Here is a 13,562-nt window from a genome sequence, read left to right on the forward strand (position 1 = left end):
GTCTTTGTCTCCGCCATTGGAATACCGTGTCCAGTTCTGATATCCCCAAGTGAAGAAGGAAACGATTAAAAGATAAGAAAACATATTTTGAAGTGATAGACTCCAGGAGCTCAATCGATTTTGCTACACAAAGAAAATGGGTGAGTTGATCACATGCTATAATTAAGTACATGAGCAGCAAATATTTGACATCAAACTAAATTTGTGCCCACTATATCCTCCTCTTTCCAATTGAACCAACTAAACCATCTTCCCAAAGCTTCATGGGAGCAAACAGGACTAAATAGGATATACTCTGGACATCAGACACTCACTAGCGTTTCACTTTGAGAGAACCAAGACCTGCAGATAGTCACCAAGACTTTTTACTTCAACTTTGGAAAGATCTAAAGGTTTCACCATTTTCGAGCAGTGACTGTGTAAATGGATTTCTGGATGGATCCACCTTTGCTACAACAGGAGGATATTCAACTCCCACCAGGGATTCCAACTGACTCAACCAGGTCATTATCAATCTCAGTAGCCTTTCTCTTATCATCCAAAGGTATATGTAGAATGGCCACCTGAGAATCCGCAAACACATTTACAAAACATTAGGCGATAGATAAGAGCTCAAGATCGGATGAATTGGTAGGACTTACTGCATTATTGTCAACTACCCAGGCAACTCCAAAGCCCCTTCCATCCACCGTGGGACGCTGCTTGACAATCACCTGAAGTGGAGCACCCACAGAGACACTCCTCAAAGAAGAAGAGATGGTTACTCACTCTATGTAGTAACTGAGTCTGTTCAAGATGGTGACTCAGTGGGTACTCCTTCTCGCCTCTACATCTGAGATCAATTTATGAACCAGGTGGTAGAGAAAAAACTGAGGGCTGGTGGGGTGTGGGGTGCGGCACTAGATAGACATTGACAAAGGCATGAGACAGAGAGATTGGCAGTCTGGTTAGTCAGAGGTAGAGACCTAGACATGCCTCATCTTTGTCTGCATCCAGATCTCCTGAACCTAAAGGAGAACCTTTTGAGGAGCAGGAGGGGAGACTAGAGGCGGAAACTTCACTTGCCACCAACTTCTCAATATCTTCACCAGATGACGCAGTGATGCCAACCCCAACCGCCCAACATCTGCTAATGCAATGGACATGGACTTCTTATTTTCACATCCCACACCAAACTCTCTGGTGGTCAATGTGATGAATGAAAGGGGAGACAACATCATTCCAAAATGACCCCCTGTGATAAAGACTGGAACAGGATAGATCTCTCAATGACAACTCTATAATTCAGAATTTCCTATTATGAATATGTGTCAATAGGAACATCAGTGGTCATGAGATGGAGTACGTGGCTATTGGAATTTCTGAAGAAAGTGAAGGCCGCAGTAGAGGATTTATCAGCAACTGACACCTGATTCAATATCTATCCCTCCTGCCTATCCCTCCACCCATCGCTCTTCAGGAGCCTTTCTCACAAACACCTTTTAGGTCCTCTCCTGGCTCCCTGGTCTGGAGATTTAGGGAGGTCCCAGCTGGCTCTAGGTAGCTGCCCCTGTGTTGGTCACTTACAGGGTTAGTTGTAATCAGGGCCAGCTCCAGGCACCAGCATTCCAAGCTGGTGCTTGGGGCGGCAATTTGCAAGGGGCAGCAGTTCCTGTTGTTTTGTCCCCAGGCAGCGCGCCGAATTGCCGCCTGGGTTGGTTTTCTTCCCTTTGATTGCTGGTCTCTGCAGGGCTGGCACTCCCCAGTCACACAGTATACACCAAAATAATTCAAAGTCCCAATTTTGGTGTGGAGTGGGAGTTGACCACAGACTCTTCAGGCTTTGGTGTTCCTCTCCCAGCTCCAACAGAGCAAAAATGAAACCATGGGGTCTTCAGTCACTTAGAGGGTTAGTTGATTGTTGAGATTTGGCTTTGAGAATGTCAGTGATGCTTCAGTCCTGGACTTAGGCACCTAAAGAGGCACTGAGATGGCTACGTTCTTCTGTGAATCTGGTGTCAAGTGACTGATTCAGAATCCACTGAAGTGAATGGAAAATTTCCCATTGACTTCAGTGAATTTGGATCTGGCCCTAGGCCTGCACTGATTTTAAATCACTGTCACATGTATGAAGGAGAAGTTTCCTGTGTCTTCCTTGAGGCCTCTCCCTTCTGGGACAGAATCTGATGCGCAAACCCTTCCGCCTTTTTAATCGGACAAAACCAATGGGGAAAAGTGAACTTTACAATCATACATTTGATGATATATCAAGTTGTGCTGTTGCCAGAGAATTATAATTATGTAATCTAGGGCCTGGTTCTTCTCCCAATGAAATCAATACAAAGATTTACATGAGAAGGAGCAGAATTAGGCTCCTTATCAGATCATACTGTGAATTTATTGAAAGTGTTTGTATTTTCTTTTTTCCAGATAAACTGTGGGAAGACAAATGTAAGTTTTCTCCGATGGCTGCAGTTTGAAGGGGGAAGAGCCTGGCATTTCCCCAGTGAGGGATGTGTGGTAGGCAGGGTCCCTCCCAGGGATGTGTCCTTGGTATCCCGAGAGTTCTCACATCACAAACTAGAGAGTAAAGTGGCCACAGAACCCAAAGTTGAGGGAAATGAGGCCTTTTACTCGTAAGTCTTGGGCTTTGTATACAAGGACACTCTGTTCCAGAGCAGCTTCCTGGCATCCCTCATCTCTGGCAGCAGGGTGCTGAGATTGCTTTGTCCTCTCCATGCCTGGGATCACAAGGAGGAACTGTTCACCCCTTAAATCTCAATCCCCAATGGAGGTTTTCTGTGTGCAGTGTGGTTCTGCAAATCACTTCCCTTCCCCACTACAGGTCTGGGCCCATCACACAGAAATGTTCGATAATGGAAATAGGTGCAATGTCTTGAATAATTCTGTGGATGAGGAATGAAATTTGGGCGTAAGAGCCTTCAGCAAAGAGCCTTCCCCAGCCATTCAGTCTATGAGGCTAGTCATATGCCCATTCCCCACCCCCACCCCTGAAGATTAGAAGAGAGATTGGAGCCCAACCTTTTTAAGCAATTTTGGCAAGAACCTTCATAATCACAGTTAAATAGAAAAAAGCTCAATTGGACACAATCCAACTCTCCTAATATGGGCATCAGCTATTAATATTGTAACAATATCATATATGTAATGAATGATGTTCAATTTTCTGTTTCAATGTGAGTCCTTTCATATGTATATTTCTTTTCATATAATATTTTTTTTTCTGGAGAGTTACATTTCTAGAGGATATTGAACAGCATGGAGGTGTTCATTTAAAAATACCAGAATAGAAAAGCAACTCTCCAGATCTAGCAACTATTCAGAGATGCTCTTGTGAAGCCAGGAAAAAGGGATCATGAAAGGCAGGAGAGAGCAGCAAAGATCAAAAATAAATTCTTCCACTTTCCACTGTACAAAATTTGTGTGTATTGACCAGATTATATATAAGAAAAATAAGACACAGGCTTACCTATTGTCTTCCCTATGATTTCTGAAAATGAAACAAACACTCAATGTATGTATGTCTCAAACATTGATTGTATAAGGGCCAGGCAGGAAGGTAGTTACCTATTAAAGATTATTATGTGTGGTATTGTCCTGTCTGTGCAATCAGATGGGAGTAGGAAGGTGAGCAATGTGCGTTATCCCCACTTCCCCCACACCCGTCCCTCCAGCATTTGCAGTTGTATGGATCCCAGGACCAGCTAAAGGGCTTTCTGACATCCTGGTGAAAGGCCACAGCATGGCAGTCAGCTGAACCCTCCTCTTTTATATGGGAAAAAAAATTTAGTATGGAGAGGTTTAGTTTGGCTGAGGTGAACTGGAGCATGTAAGAGATACTCAGTAGGAAGAGGAGATCACCAACATGGCTCATATTGATTCTATTGTAACCCTTCTGCCAGGTGGAGCTGGCAGCAGCCAGGGGTGGATTCAATATCTAGGGGTTCCTTTTCAACGATACAACAGAAAACTGGCTTGAGAGGCAATACTTCTCCATTCACAAACAGAAATTCTGAGTGTAAGAAAGAAACTTTTAATGAAAGAAGGGAAGTCATCCAAATTAATTGGGGAAAATGCCACAAGCAGGATTTACAAAGATAAAGCTGTGAGCAGGACACCCACACCAGAGTGCATGGGGCAGAATCTTCTGCCTCCTGTTCCTGAGTTCTACAACCAAAACTTCCTTTTAAGTGCACCATATCCCACTCACAGTGATAGCCCTTGGTGAGTACCCAGGGTTCAAAGGTGCATCTGTGTGAGTTACCCGCTCATCTGGGGAAGAAGGCACCTTGCTTGCTCCACCATCTGAGTACTTGCTCTGGCTGGCTGCCCCACCAGTCGCTGGTCCTCCCTATTGCCCTCCCTGCCAATCTCGGTTTCTCCCCCGCTGGCCGCCTACCAGCCATTATTCCTCATCCTTGTTCCAGTCACCGGTCTCCTCCTGCCACCTGCCTTTGTGCTGTGACCTCTGCAGGTCAATGTCTTAAGAGTCCACCCAACTCTTAGTGACTGTCAGCTCTTAGTGACTTTTACCTCTTAGCAGGCTTGGCAGAAACGTTGTCCCACCACACATGACTCCGGCTCTTATTAAGCGCTTAAAATAACAAAAGATTCCTAGTGGAGCCTATTTTGCCCTATTTTTGAATAGTGGGGAGAAGCAAGTTATACCAGACTAGGGACCTTTAGGTAGGGTCCACATCTCCTGGCAGGCACATCTCTTTATATCCCATCATTGTTCATAGCCCATCAAAAGTTTGTCATTGTTTAGGTCTAAAACTGTAACCCTTAGAAATAATTCCCATGTTTGAGGCTGGATGGTGGTGATAGTAACATGTTCCATCTTTCCATAGGTGCCTTAATCTGTTTATTGCTATGTATTGCTGTGACCGTCATTGTTTTTCTTGGAAAATGCAAAAGTAAGTTAACTTTATTTTCTTTTGTTTAATTTGTTTGAGGTGTACTTTTTTAATAGTGAAGATGATTTACCATTGGTACAATTTATCAAGGGTAGGGGTGGTGTCTCCAAACCTTGCAACTTCTAAATCAAGATTGGATTTTGTTTTTTTTTTAATTCTGCTCTAGGGATTCTTTTGGGGCAGTTCTCTGGCCTGTGTTGTTGAGGTGATCAGACTAGATGATCACAATGGTCTCTTTTACCTTTGGAATCGATGTGAGAACTGTCATATTGCAAGTGAATGAGGTTAATTTTTCTTGACATAAACAATGGAGAAGCTGACTGACCGCTGCAGAGAGAGCACAATGCAGGTCAAATTTAGTGACAGCAAAAGTAATGGATCCAAATATGTGTCCACATAAACCTCACTAAAGGTGGCTAATGTACGATGTTCAATACGTTTAAAATCCAATTAGTGAATTTTAATATCCCCTAGCAATCAGTTCCACGTGTTGACTGTGTGTTGTGTGAAGAGTACTTCCTTTTGTTTGTTTGTTTTATACCTATAAATTTAATGAAGTAAGCCCTAGTTCTTGTGTTATGTGAATGGGTAAATAATATTGACCATTTCATGGTTCATCTGGGAGCCCTCAAGAGAGATCTTGCTGTAAGGTAGACAAGTGTATTCTTACACATCTTGTTTACATATCAAAAACCTCCTTAAAATTGAGCTTCCTTGAGTTTCTTTGCTTCTCCTTGTAGCCTGATCTAGGGTGTGTTAATAATATTGATTTAATTTATCAATTTAATTTATTGTTAAATTATTTAATTACTAATATTAATAATATTTAATTATTAATATTAATTAGTATGCGTTTCAGGCTCGCCAATCTCTTTGATGAGAAAATAAAAACTCTTATCCCGAATCAAGCTCTACAGAATTTACAACGGACCCTTGTGGGTATTACAGGACGCTCACACTGAGACAGATATAGTCATATAGACTATTTATTAAAATCAATGAAATAATAAGCAAATGGTAAAATAGTCAGAATTACAAAGTAATAATTGTACTGCTGCTATTCAAGAGATACAGATGATAATACAATATTATGTGATGCAAAACTTTGGTTAATATACTCCCACCCTGTCTTGATAATCTGGTGTTGAAAGACACAGGACCTCGCCTCTGGCCATTTCAGTTTCTCACCTTTTGGAATCTAATGCAAAGAGGTATCAAAGCTAACTTGGAGTTTACTTATGAACTTATATTTAAAACCTAATAAATAAAACTAAGAACAAAAGTTTAGGGAAACAAAGCTTAGCCTAATCCCCTTGGAACTTCAAGTTTGAAAAGAAAATAAATACGGGCTACTCATAGTTAATAGCCATCGTGGATGGATAGCATTGATAGTTAGTTGAAGATGAAGGTAAGATAGTGATGTGGGCCACTTCTTTTATAGGGCACAAGTGCCAGAAATCCTTCCTCTTACGCCCAAATTTCATTCCTCATCCACAGAATTATTAGGGTACACTTACCCCATAGGCTGGTATGTATGTGGGTATTGATGACATGTATGTACACTCATACGTTTCCTTGTGGTGTACCTTTTAAGTCTCTGGGTACAACTTTGATAACACCCCTGTGCCATCTTCATTGTATATTGGTCTAGGTAAAAAGTCTTAGACATACGTGTTGATACTTATCTATTTAGGTAACAAGATGTAGGTTAACTTTAGTTTCTGGGTAAAAAGGTCTTAATATAGATATGCTAATTTTCCCTTACCTTAAAAATACAGGTTTTTGGCTTGTAGGTCTCTTGCGTTACAGCTAAACTTATTTTAATGTAAATCCATAAACCTATTACAATACTTCAACTACTTAAACTTATAAGAAAAGATATATCTATGCAAGCAAGCAGATTAATCCTTTAGGCTACATCCTCCTCAAGGAAAGAAAGAAAGAAAGAAAGAAAGAAAGAAAGAAAGAAAGAAAGAAAGAAAGAAAGAAAGAAAGAAAGAGTGTAACATTTCCTATATACGCGTTAAACCGTCAGCAAGGGGCACATTTCACCCAGGCACAAAGATAGATCATTGAAAATATGGTTCATTATTTCATGCGCCAAGAGCCACTATAGGGGAGTATGAAGCTTGAAATGTCTTTTGCTCTTCCAACAGCAGTTAACTGGATAAAGGTATGATTGCTTCCATTGATTTCAGTGGGAATTAGATTGGGCTGAACTATACTATCTTGAACTTCTGCCTGCCTTTCTTTCAGTGCTATGAACACTGAGAGCTAGATTAGATAAGAGAAGTGTATTTCCACATATTTCTATTGAGTACAGTCATTCACTGATCTTAAAACTATTAGACATCACAGCTCATATGACCGTCACCTTTCTAGAGAAAGAGGATATGGACTTTCCATTATAAAACTCTACTATTATCAGTTCCTCATTATTTAGTGAAATAACCACAGTTGGAGTTCCAAGTGCTCAGTCACTGCCTTTCCTCAAATGCAGTTATTTTGTTTTTTCTTCTGGACAGTTTAAACAAAAATTTGTCTTCCCTTTTTGATGAACGTATGAATAATGGGTGTATTTTCGTTTTACTAGGGCTCTCAGCTCCCTTAAAAGGGTGGGCTACCTCTGCCTGATTGCAGCCTGGGTCAGAATCAAATCCGTCTGTCACTGGCAGCAGCGGAACTCCCCATCCCCTGCATTCCCTTACTCCCTGCCAATTTTGTTGTGCCTCACAGGAGTCAGAGGATCCTTCAGCTTTCCCTGCTGCAGAGAGAGCTCTCCAAAGGAAATACCAACATTGTGTTTCATGTACCCCCTTTCCGCCACCCCCATGTGGCTTACGAATCCTCCCTGCTGCTTGCTAATTGAAGTGGCTTGTCTTCCCTCCTGGGATGTATTGGTTCCTGGGTTCTTTATTTCAGCACCTGGTGCCTTCACCCAAGGTGACTCCTGTTTGGGCTTGGGACACAGGGATGGTGTCTCTTGGGAGAATGACTAATGCTACTTATCTGTTTACAAGAAATGTAACTCACCACATCAACAACACAATACACTCATACAGTAGAGGATCTGCCATTCAAAATCTCCAGACTATTTTGCCCACTGGATTGATGAATCCCTCCATTCCCTAAAAGATTCAAAAGCAACATAGAGATCACTAAACATTTATACACAGCACAGAAGAAAAGACATCACCTACCCGAAGCTCTGCACTACTGGCTTTCCTTCTAGCTCAATGACACTATGATCTGCAGTGGAGATAACAGAGACCTCCTTCTAAACCTATACAGCCCCCACCACAGTCATCTACATCTCACCCACCTACCTCAAAACCGCAGTTTTGAGAACTTGGTTGAGTCCCTGAGACACTGCCACCTAGACCATGTGCTACCACTATCAGAAACTATCTATCAGTTTGCTGATCATCTGACCACATTCTACCCAACATGGCAGAATTTCACCTCAGAGAAGTGGGTGTTGGAATTCATTGGATACGGATACCCGATTCCATATCTATCCCTTGTGCCTATCCCTCCACCCATCCCTCTTCAGGAGCCTTTCTCACAATCACCTTTTTGGTCCTCTCCTGGCTCCCTGGTCTGGAGGTTTAGGGAGGTCCCAGCTGGCTCTAGGTAGCTGCCGCCGGGTTGGTTTTCTTCCCTTTGATTGCTGGTCTTTGCAGGAGTGGCACTCCTCAGTCACACACAACACCCCACAATAGTTCAAAGTCCCAACTTTGGTGTGGAGCGGGAGTTGAGTACAAACTCTTCAGGCTGTGGTGTTGCTCTACAAGCTCCAAGCTCCAACAGAGCAAAAGTGAAACCATGGGGACTTCAGTCACTTACAGGGTTAGTTGGTAATTGAGATTTGGCTTTGACAATGTCAGTGATGCTTCAGTGCTGGACTTAGGCACCTAACGAGGCATTGAGATGACTACATTCATCTGTGAATCTCATGTCAAGTGACTGATTCAGAATCCACTGAAGTGCATTTGGATCTGGCCCTAATACTGCACTGATTTTATATCACTGTCACATGTTTGAGGGAGAGGTTTCCTGTGTCTTCCTTGAGGCCTCTCTCTTCTGGGACAGAATCACCTGTGCAAACCCTTGTGCCTTTTTCATAGGACAAAACCAAGGGGAAAACATTAACTTTACCATCACACATTTGATGGAGTACCAGATTGTGCTCTTGCCAGAGAATTATAATTATGTAATCAAGGGCCCAGTTCTTCTCCAAATGAAATCAATAAAAATATTTACATGAGAAGGAGCAAGATTAGGCTCCTCGTAAGATCATTCAGTGAATATAATGAAGTCTTTTTTTTTTCCAGATCAACAGTGGGAGAATGAATGTAAGTTGTCTCCGGTGCCTGCAGTTTGAAGGGGGAAGAGCCTGGCATTTCCCCAGTGAGGGATGTGTGGTAGGCACGGTCCCTCCCAGGGATGTGTCCTTGGTATCCCGAGAGTTCTCACATCAAAAAGCAGAGGATAAAGTGGCCATAGAGCCCAAGTTTGATGGGAAATGAGGCCTCATACTCATGAGTCTTGGGCTTTGTATACAAGGACACTCTATTCCAGAGCAGATTCCTGGCATCCCTCATCTCTTGCAGCAGGGTGCTGAGATTGCTTTGTACTCTCCATGCCTGGGATCTCAAGGAGGAACTGTTCACCCCTTAAATCGCAATCCCCAATAGAAGTTTTCAGTGGCCAGTGTGGTTCTGCAACTCACTTCCCTTCCCCACTACAGGTCTGGGCCCATTATGCAGAAATGTTCGATAGTGGAAATAGGTGCAATGTCTTGAATGAAAACTTTTCAGCAAGGAGCCTTCATCAGCCATTTAGTCATATGCCCTCCCCCCCCATATAGAAGATTGGAAGAGAGATTAGAGCCCAACATTTTTTGAATAATTTTGACAAGAACCTTCATACTCACAATTAAATAGAAAAAAGCTCAATAGGACACAATCCAACTCTCCTAATATGGGCATCAGCTATTAATATTGTAACAATATTATTTATGTAATGAATGATGTTCCATTTTCTGTTTCCATGTGCAGTCCTTTTCATAAGTACATTTGCTTTCATACAGTATTTGTTTTCTGGAGAGTTACATTTCTAGAGGATAATGAACAGCATGGAGGTGTTCATTTAAAAATGCCAGAATAGAAAAGCAACTATTCAGAGATGCTCTTGTGAAGCCTGGAAAAAGGATCATGAAAGGCAGAAAGAGCTGAGAAGTTTAAAAATAAATTCTTCCACTTTCCACTATACAAAATTTGTGTGTATTGACCAGACTATATATAAGAGAAATAAGGCACAGACTTACTTATTGTCTTCCTTATGATTTCTGAAAATGAAACAAAGACTCAGTGATTATGTCTCAAACTTTGATTGTGTAAGTGCCAGGCAGGAAGGTAGTTACCTATTAAAGGTTATTTTGTGCGATATTGTCCAGTCTGTGCAATCAGAGGGGGTAGGAAGGGGAGCAATGTGTGTTATCCCCACTTCCCCCACAGCAGTCCCTCCAGCATTTGCAGCTGTATGGATCCCAGGACCAGCTAAAGGGCTTTCTGACATCCTGGTGAAAGGCCACAGCATGGCAGTCAGCTGAACCCTCCTCCTTTGTGGGGGCAAAATAAACTTAGTGTGGAGGGGTTTAGTTTGGCTGTGGCTGACTGAAGCATGTAAGAGACACTCAGTAGGAAGAGGAGATCAGCAACATGGCTCATATTGATTCTATTGTAACCCTTCTGCCAGGTGGAGCTGGCAGCAGCCAGGGCTGGGTTCAATATCTAGGGGTTCCTTTTCAAGGATACAACAGAAAACTGGCTTCAGAGACAATACTTCCCCATTCACAAACACAGAGTCTGAGTGTAGGAAAGAAACTATTAATGAATGGAGGGAAGTCATCCAACATTAACTGGGGAAAATGCCACAAGCAGGTTTGATAAAGATAAAATTGTGAGCAGGACACCCACCCCAGAGTTTGCGGGGCAGAGTCTTTTGCCTCCTGTTCTTGACTTCTACAACCAAAACTTCCTTTTCTGTGCCCCTCCCTGCTCCTTCATCATATCCCACTAACAGTGATTGCCTCTGGTGGGGACCCAGGTTTCAGAGGTGCATCTGTGTAAGTTACCCTCCCATCCAGGGAAGAAGGCACCTTGCTTGCTCCACCATCTGAGCACTTGCTCTGGCTGGCTGCCCCACCAGTCACTGGTCCTCCCTACTGCCCTCCCTGCCAGCCGCAGTTTCTCCCCTGCTGGCCGCCCTTCCAGCCATTATTCCTTCCCCACTTGTTCCAGTCACCGGTCACCTTCTGCCACCTGCCTCTCTGCTGTGACCTCTGCAGGTCAGTTTCTTGAGAGTCCACCCAATTCTTAGTGACTGTCAGCTCTTAGCAGGATTGGCAGAAACGCTGTCCCACCACACGTGATTTTGGCTCTTATTGAGCACTTAAAATAACAAAAAATTCCTAGTGGAGCCTATTTCGCTCTGTCTTTGAACAGTGGGGAGGAACAGGTTAAACCAGACTAGGGACCCTTAGGTAGAGTCCACATATCCTGGCAGGGACATCTCCTCATGTCCCATCATTGTTCATAGCCCATCACTGTTAATAGCCCATCAAAAGTTCATCATTATTTAAGTCCAAAACTGTAACACTTAGAAGTAACTCCCATGTTTGAGGCTACATTTTGGTGATAAGTATCAGAGGGGTAGCCGTGTTAGTCTGGATCTGTAAAAGCAGCAAAGAGTCTTGTGTTAGACTAACAGACATTTTCGAGGATGAGCTTTCGTGGGTGAATACCCACTTCGTCGGATGCTTGTCCTTTTGGTGACAGTAAGATATTCTATCTTTCCGTAGGTTACGTAATCTGTTTATTCCTGCCTAACGGTGTGACCGTCATCATAGTTTTTGGAAAATGGAAAGGTAAGTTAACTTATTTTTTTTTGTTTAATTTGGAAAAGGTGTACATTTTTAATAGTGAGGGTGTTTAACCACTGGAACAATTTATTAAGGGTTGGGGTGCTGTCTTCAATCCTGGTGATTTCTAAATCAAGAATGGATTTTTTGTCTTTTAAACTCTGCTCTAAAAATTATTTTGGGGTAGTTCTCTGGCCTGTGTTCTAGAGATGATCAGACTAGATGATCACAATGTTCTTTTTTGGCCTTGGAATCAATGAAAAAATTGTCATATTGCAAGTGAATGAGGTTACTATTACTTGAAAGAAACAATGGAGAAGCTGACTGACAGTAGCAGCGAGAACACAATGCAGGTAAAATTTCCTGATAGCAAAAGTACTGGATCCAAATATGTGTCCATATGAACCTCACTGAAGGCGGCTAATTTATGATGTTCAAGATATTTCAAATGCAATTAGCAAATTTTAATATCCCCTAGCAATGGGTTCCATGGGTTGACTGTGTATTGTTTTAAGCCTATTAAATTAATCAAATAACCCCTAATTCTTGTGTTATGTGAATTGGATAATAATAGTTCAATTTTTCCTTTTCTTTTCCTCCACAGCATTCATGAGTTCATAGATCTCTCATATTCCCCCTTTGTCATCTATTTTCCAAGCTGAAAATCCTAGTTTTCTAAATATCTGGTATGGGAGCCGTTCCATACTCTTAATCATTTTTGTTGCCCTTTTATATACTTTTCCCATTTCTAACATAATTTTTTTTAGATGAGGTATCCATAACTGCACATAGTATTCAAGGTGTGGGAGTACCAAGGATTTATATAGTGGCATTATGTTATTTTCTGTTTTATTATCTATCTCTTTCCTTATGTTTCATAACATTTTGTTAGTGTTTTTGACTGCTGATGCACATTGAGTGGATGTTTTCCGAGAACGATCTACACTTTTTGAGAATTTTTTCTGAGTTACCCCTGAATAAGATTTTTTAATTTGGTCAAATATGAATTGAGGATGCTCAGTACTTCACAGAAGCAGGTGTGACTATTAACATAAGCCTAATCTAACTCTTTCTTTTTTGCAAAAAAAAAAAAAAATGAGCACACCTTTTTCTTCTTGTCTCTTCTTTCTCTGTGGTGTCACTGAGAAAGCTAGAATTGCTCTGCAACGAGTGAGATCTGAGGCCTTCTTTCCTTGTATAAGTGTGGTTGACCATTTCATGGTTCCTCTGGGACCCCTCAAGAGAGAACTTGCTTTGAGGTAGACAAGTGTATTCTTTCACATCTTGTTTACATATCAAAAACCTCCTTAAAATTGATCTTCTTTGAGTTTGTTTGCTTCTCCTCCCCTAGGAAAGAAAGAAGAACGTTCTGAAGAATGTAAGATTTCCGTTAATCCATCAGCAAGGGTTACATTTCAGCCAGTCAAAAAGATACGATATTATGTGCTGCAAAAGTTTGGTTAATGTGCTCCCACCCTGTCTTGATAGCCTGGTGTTGAAAGACACAGGACCTTGCCTCTGACTGTTCCAGTTTCTTACCTCTTACAGAGGTGTGCATAGGAAACTAATGCAAAGAGCTCTCAAAGCTAACTTGGAGTTTACGTATCCAATTTAAATGTAAAATTAAAACCTAATAAATAAAACTAAGAACTAAAGTTTAGGGAAACAAAGCTTGGCCTAGTCCCCTTGAAGCTTAAATTTGAAAAGAAAATGAGTCCAGC

The 13,562-nt window shown here is 41.8% G+C and overlaps 1 long non-coding RNA gene across 1 annotated transcript; it reads left to right on the forward strand.

The window, feature by feature from the left end:
* Positions 1-4,887: 4,887 nt before the first annotated feature.
* Positions 4,888-12,478, forward strand: LOC120388715. The gene is made up of 4 exons (XR_005590632.1): positions 4,888-4,916; positions 9,251-9,271; positions 11,782-11,847; positions 12,446-12,478. It is a non-coding gene; the product is annotated as an uncharacterized LOC120388715 (long non-coding RNA).
* The last annotated feature ends 1,084 nt before the right edge of the window (positions 12,479-13,562 follow it).

This window comes from Mauremys reevesii, linkage group 22, assembly GCF_016161935.1.
Source record: "Mauremys reevesii isolate NIE-2019 linkage group 22, ASM1616193v1, whole genome shotgun sequence".
Taxonomy (NCBI): Eukaryota; Metazoa; Chordata; order Testudines; family Geoemydidae; genus Mauremys; species Mauremys reevesii.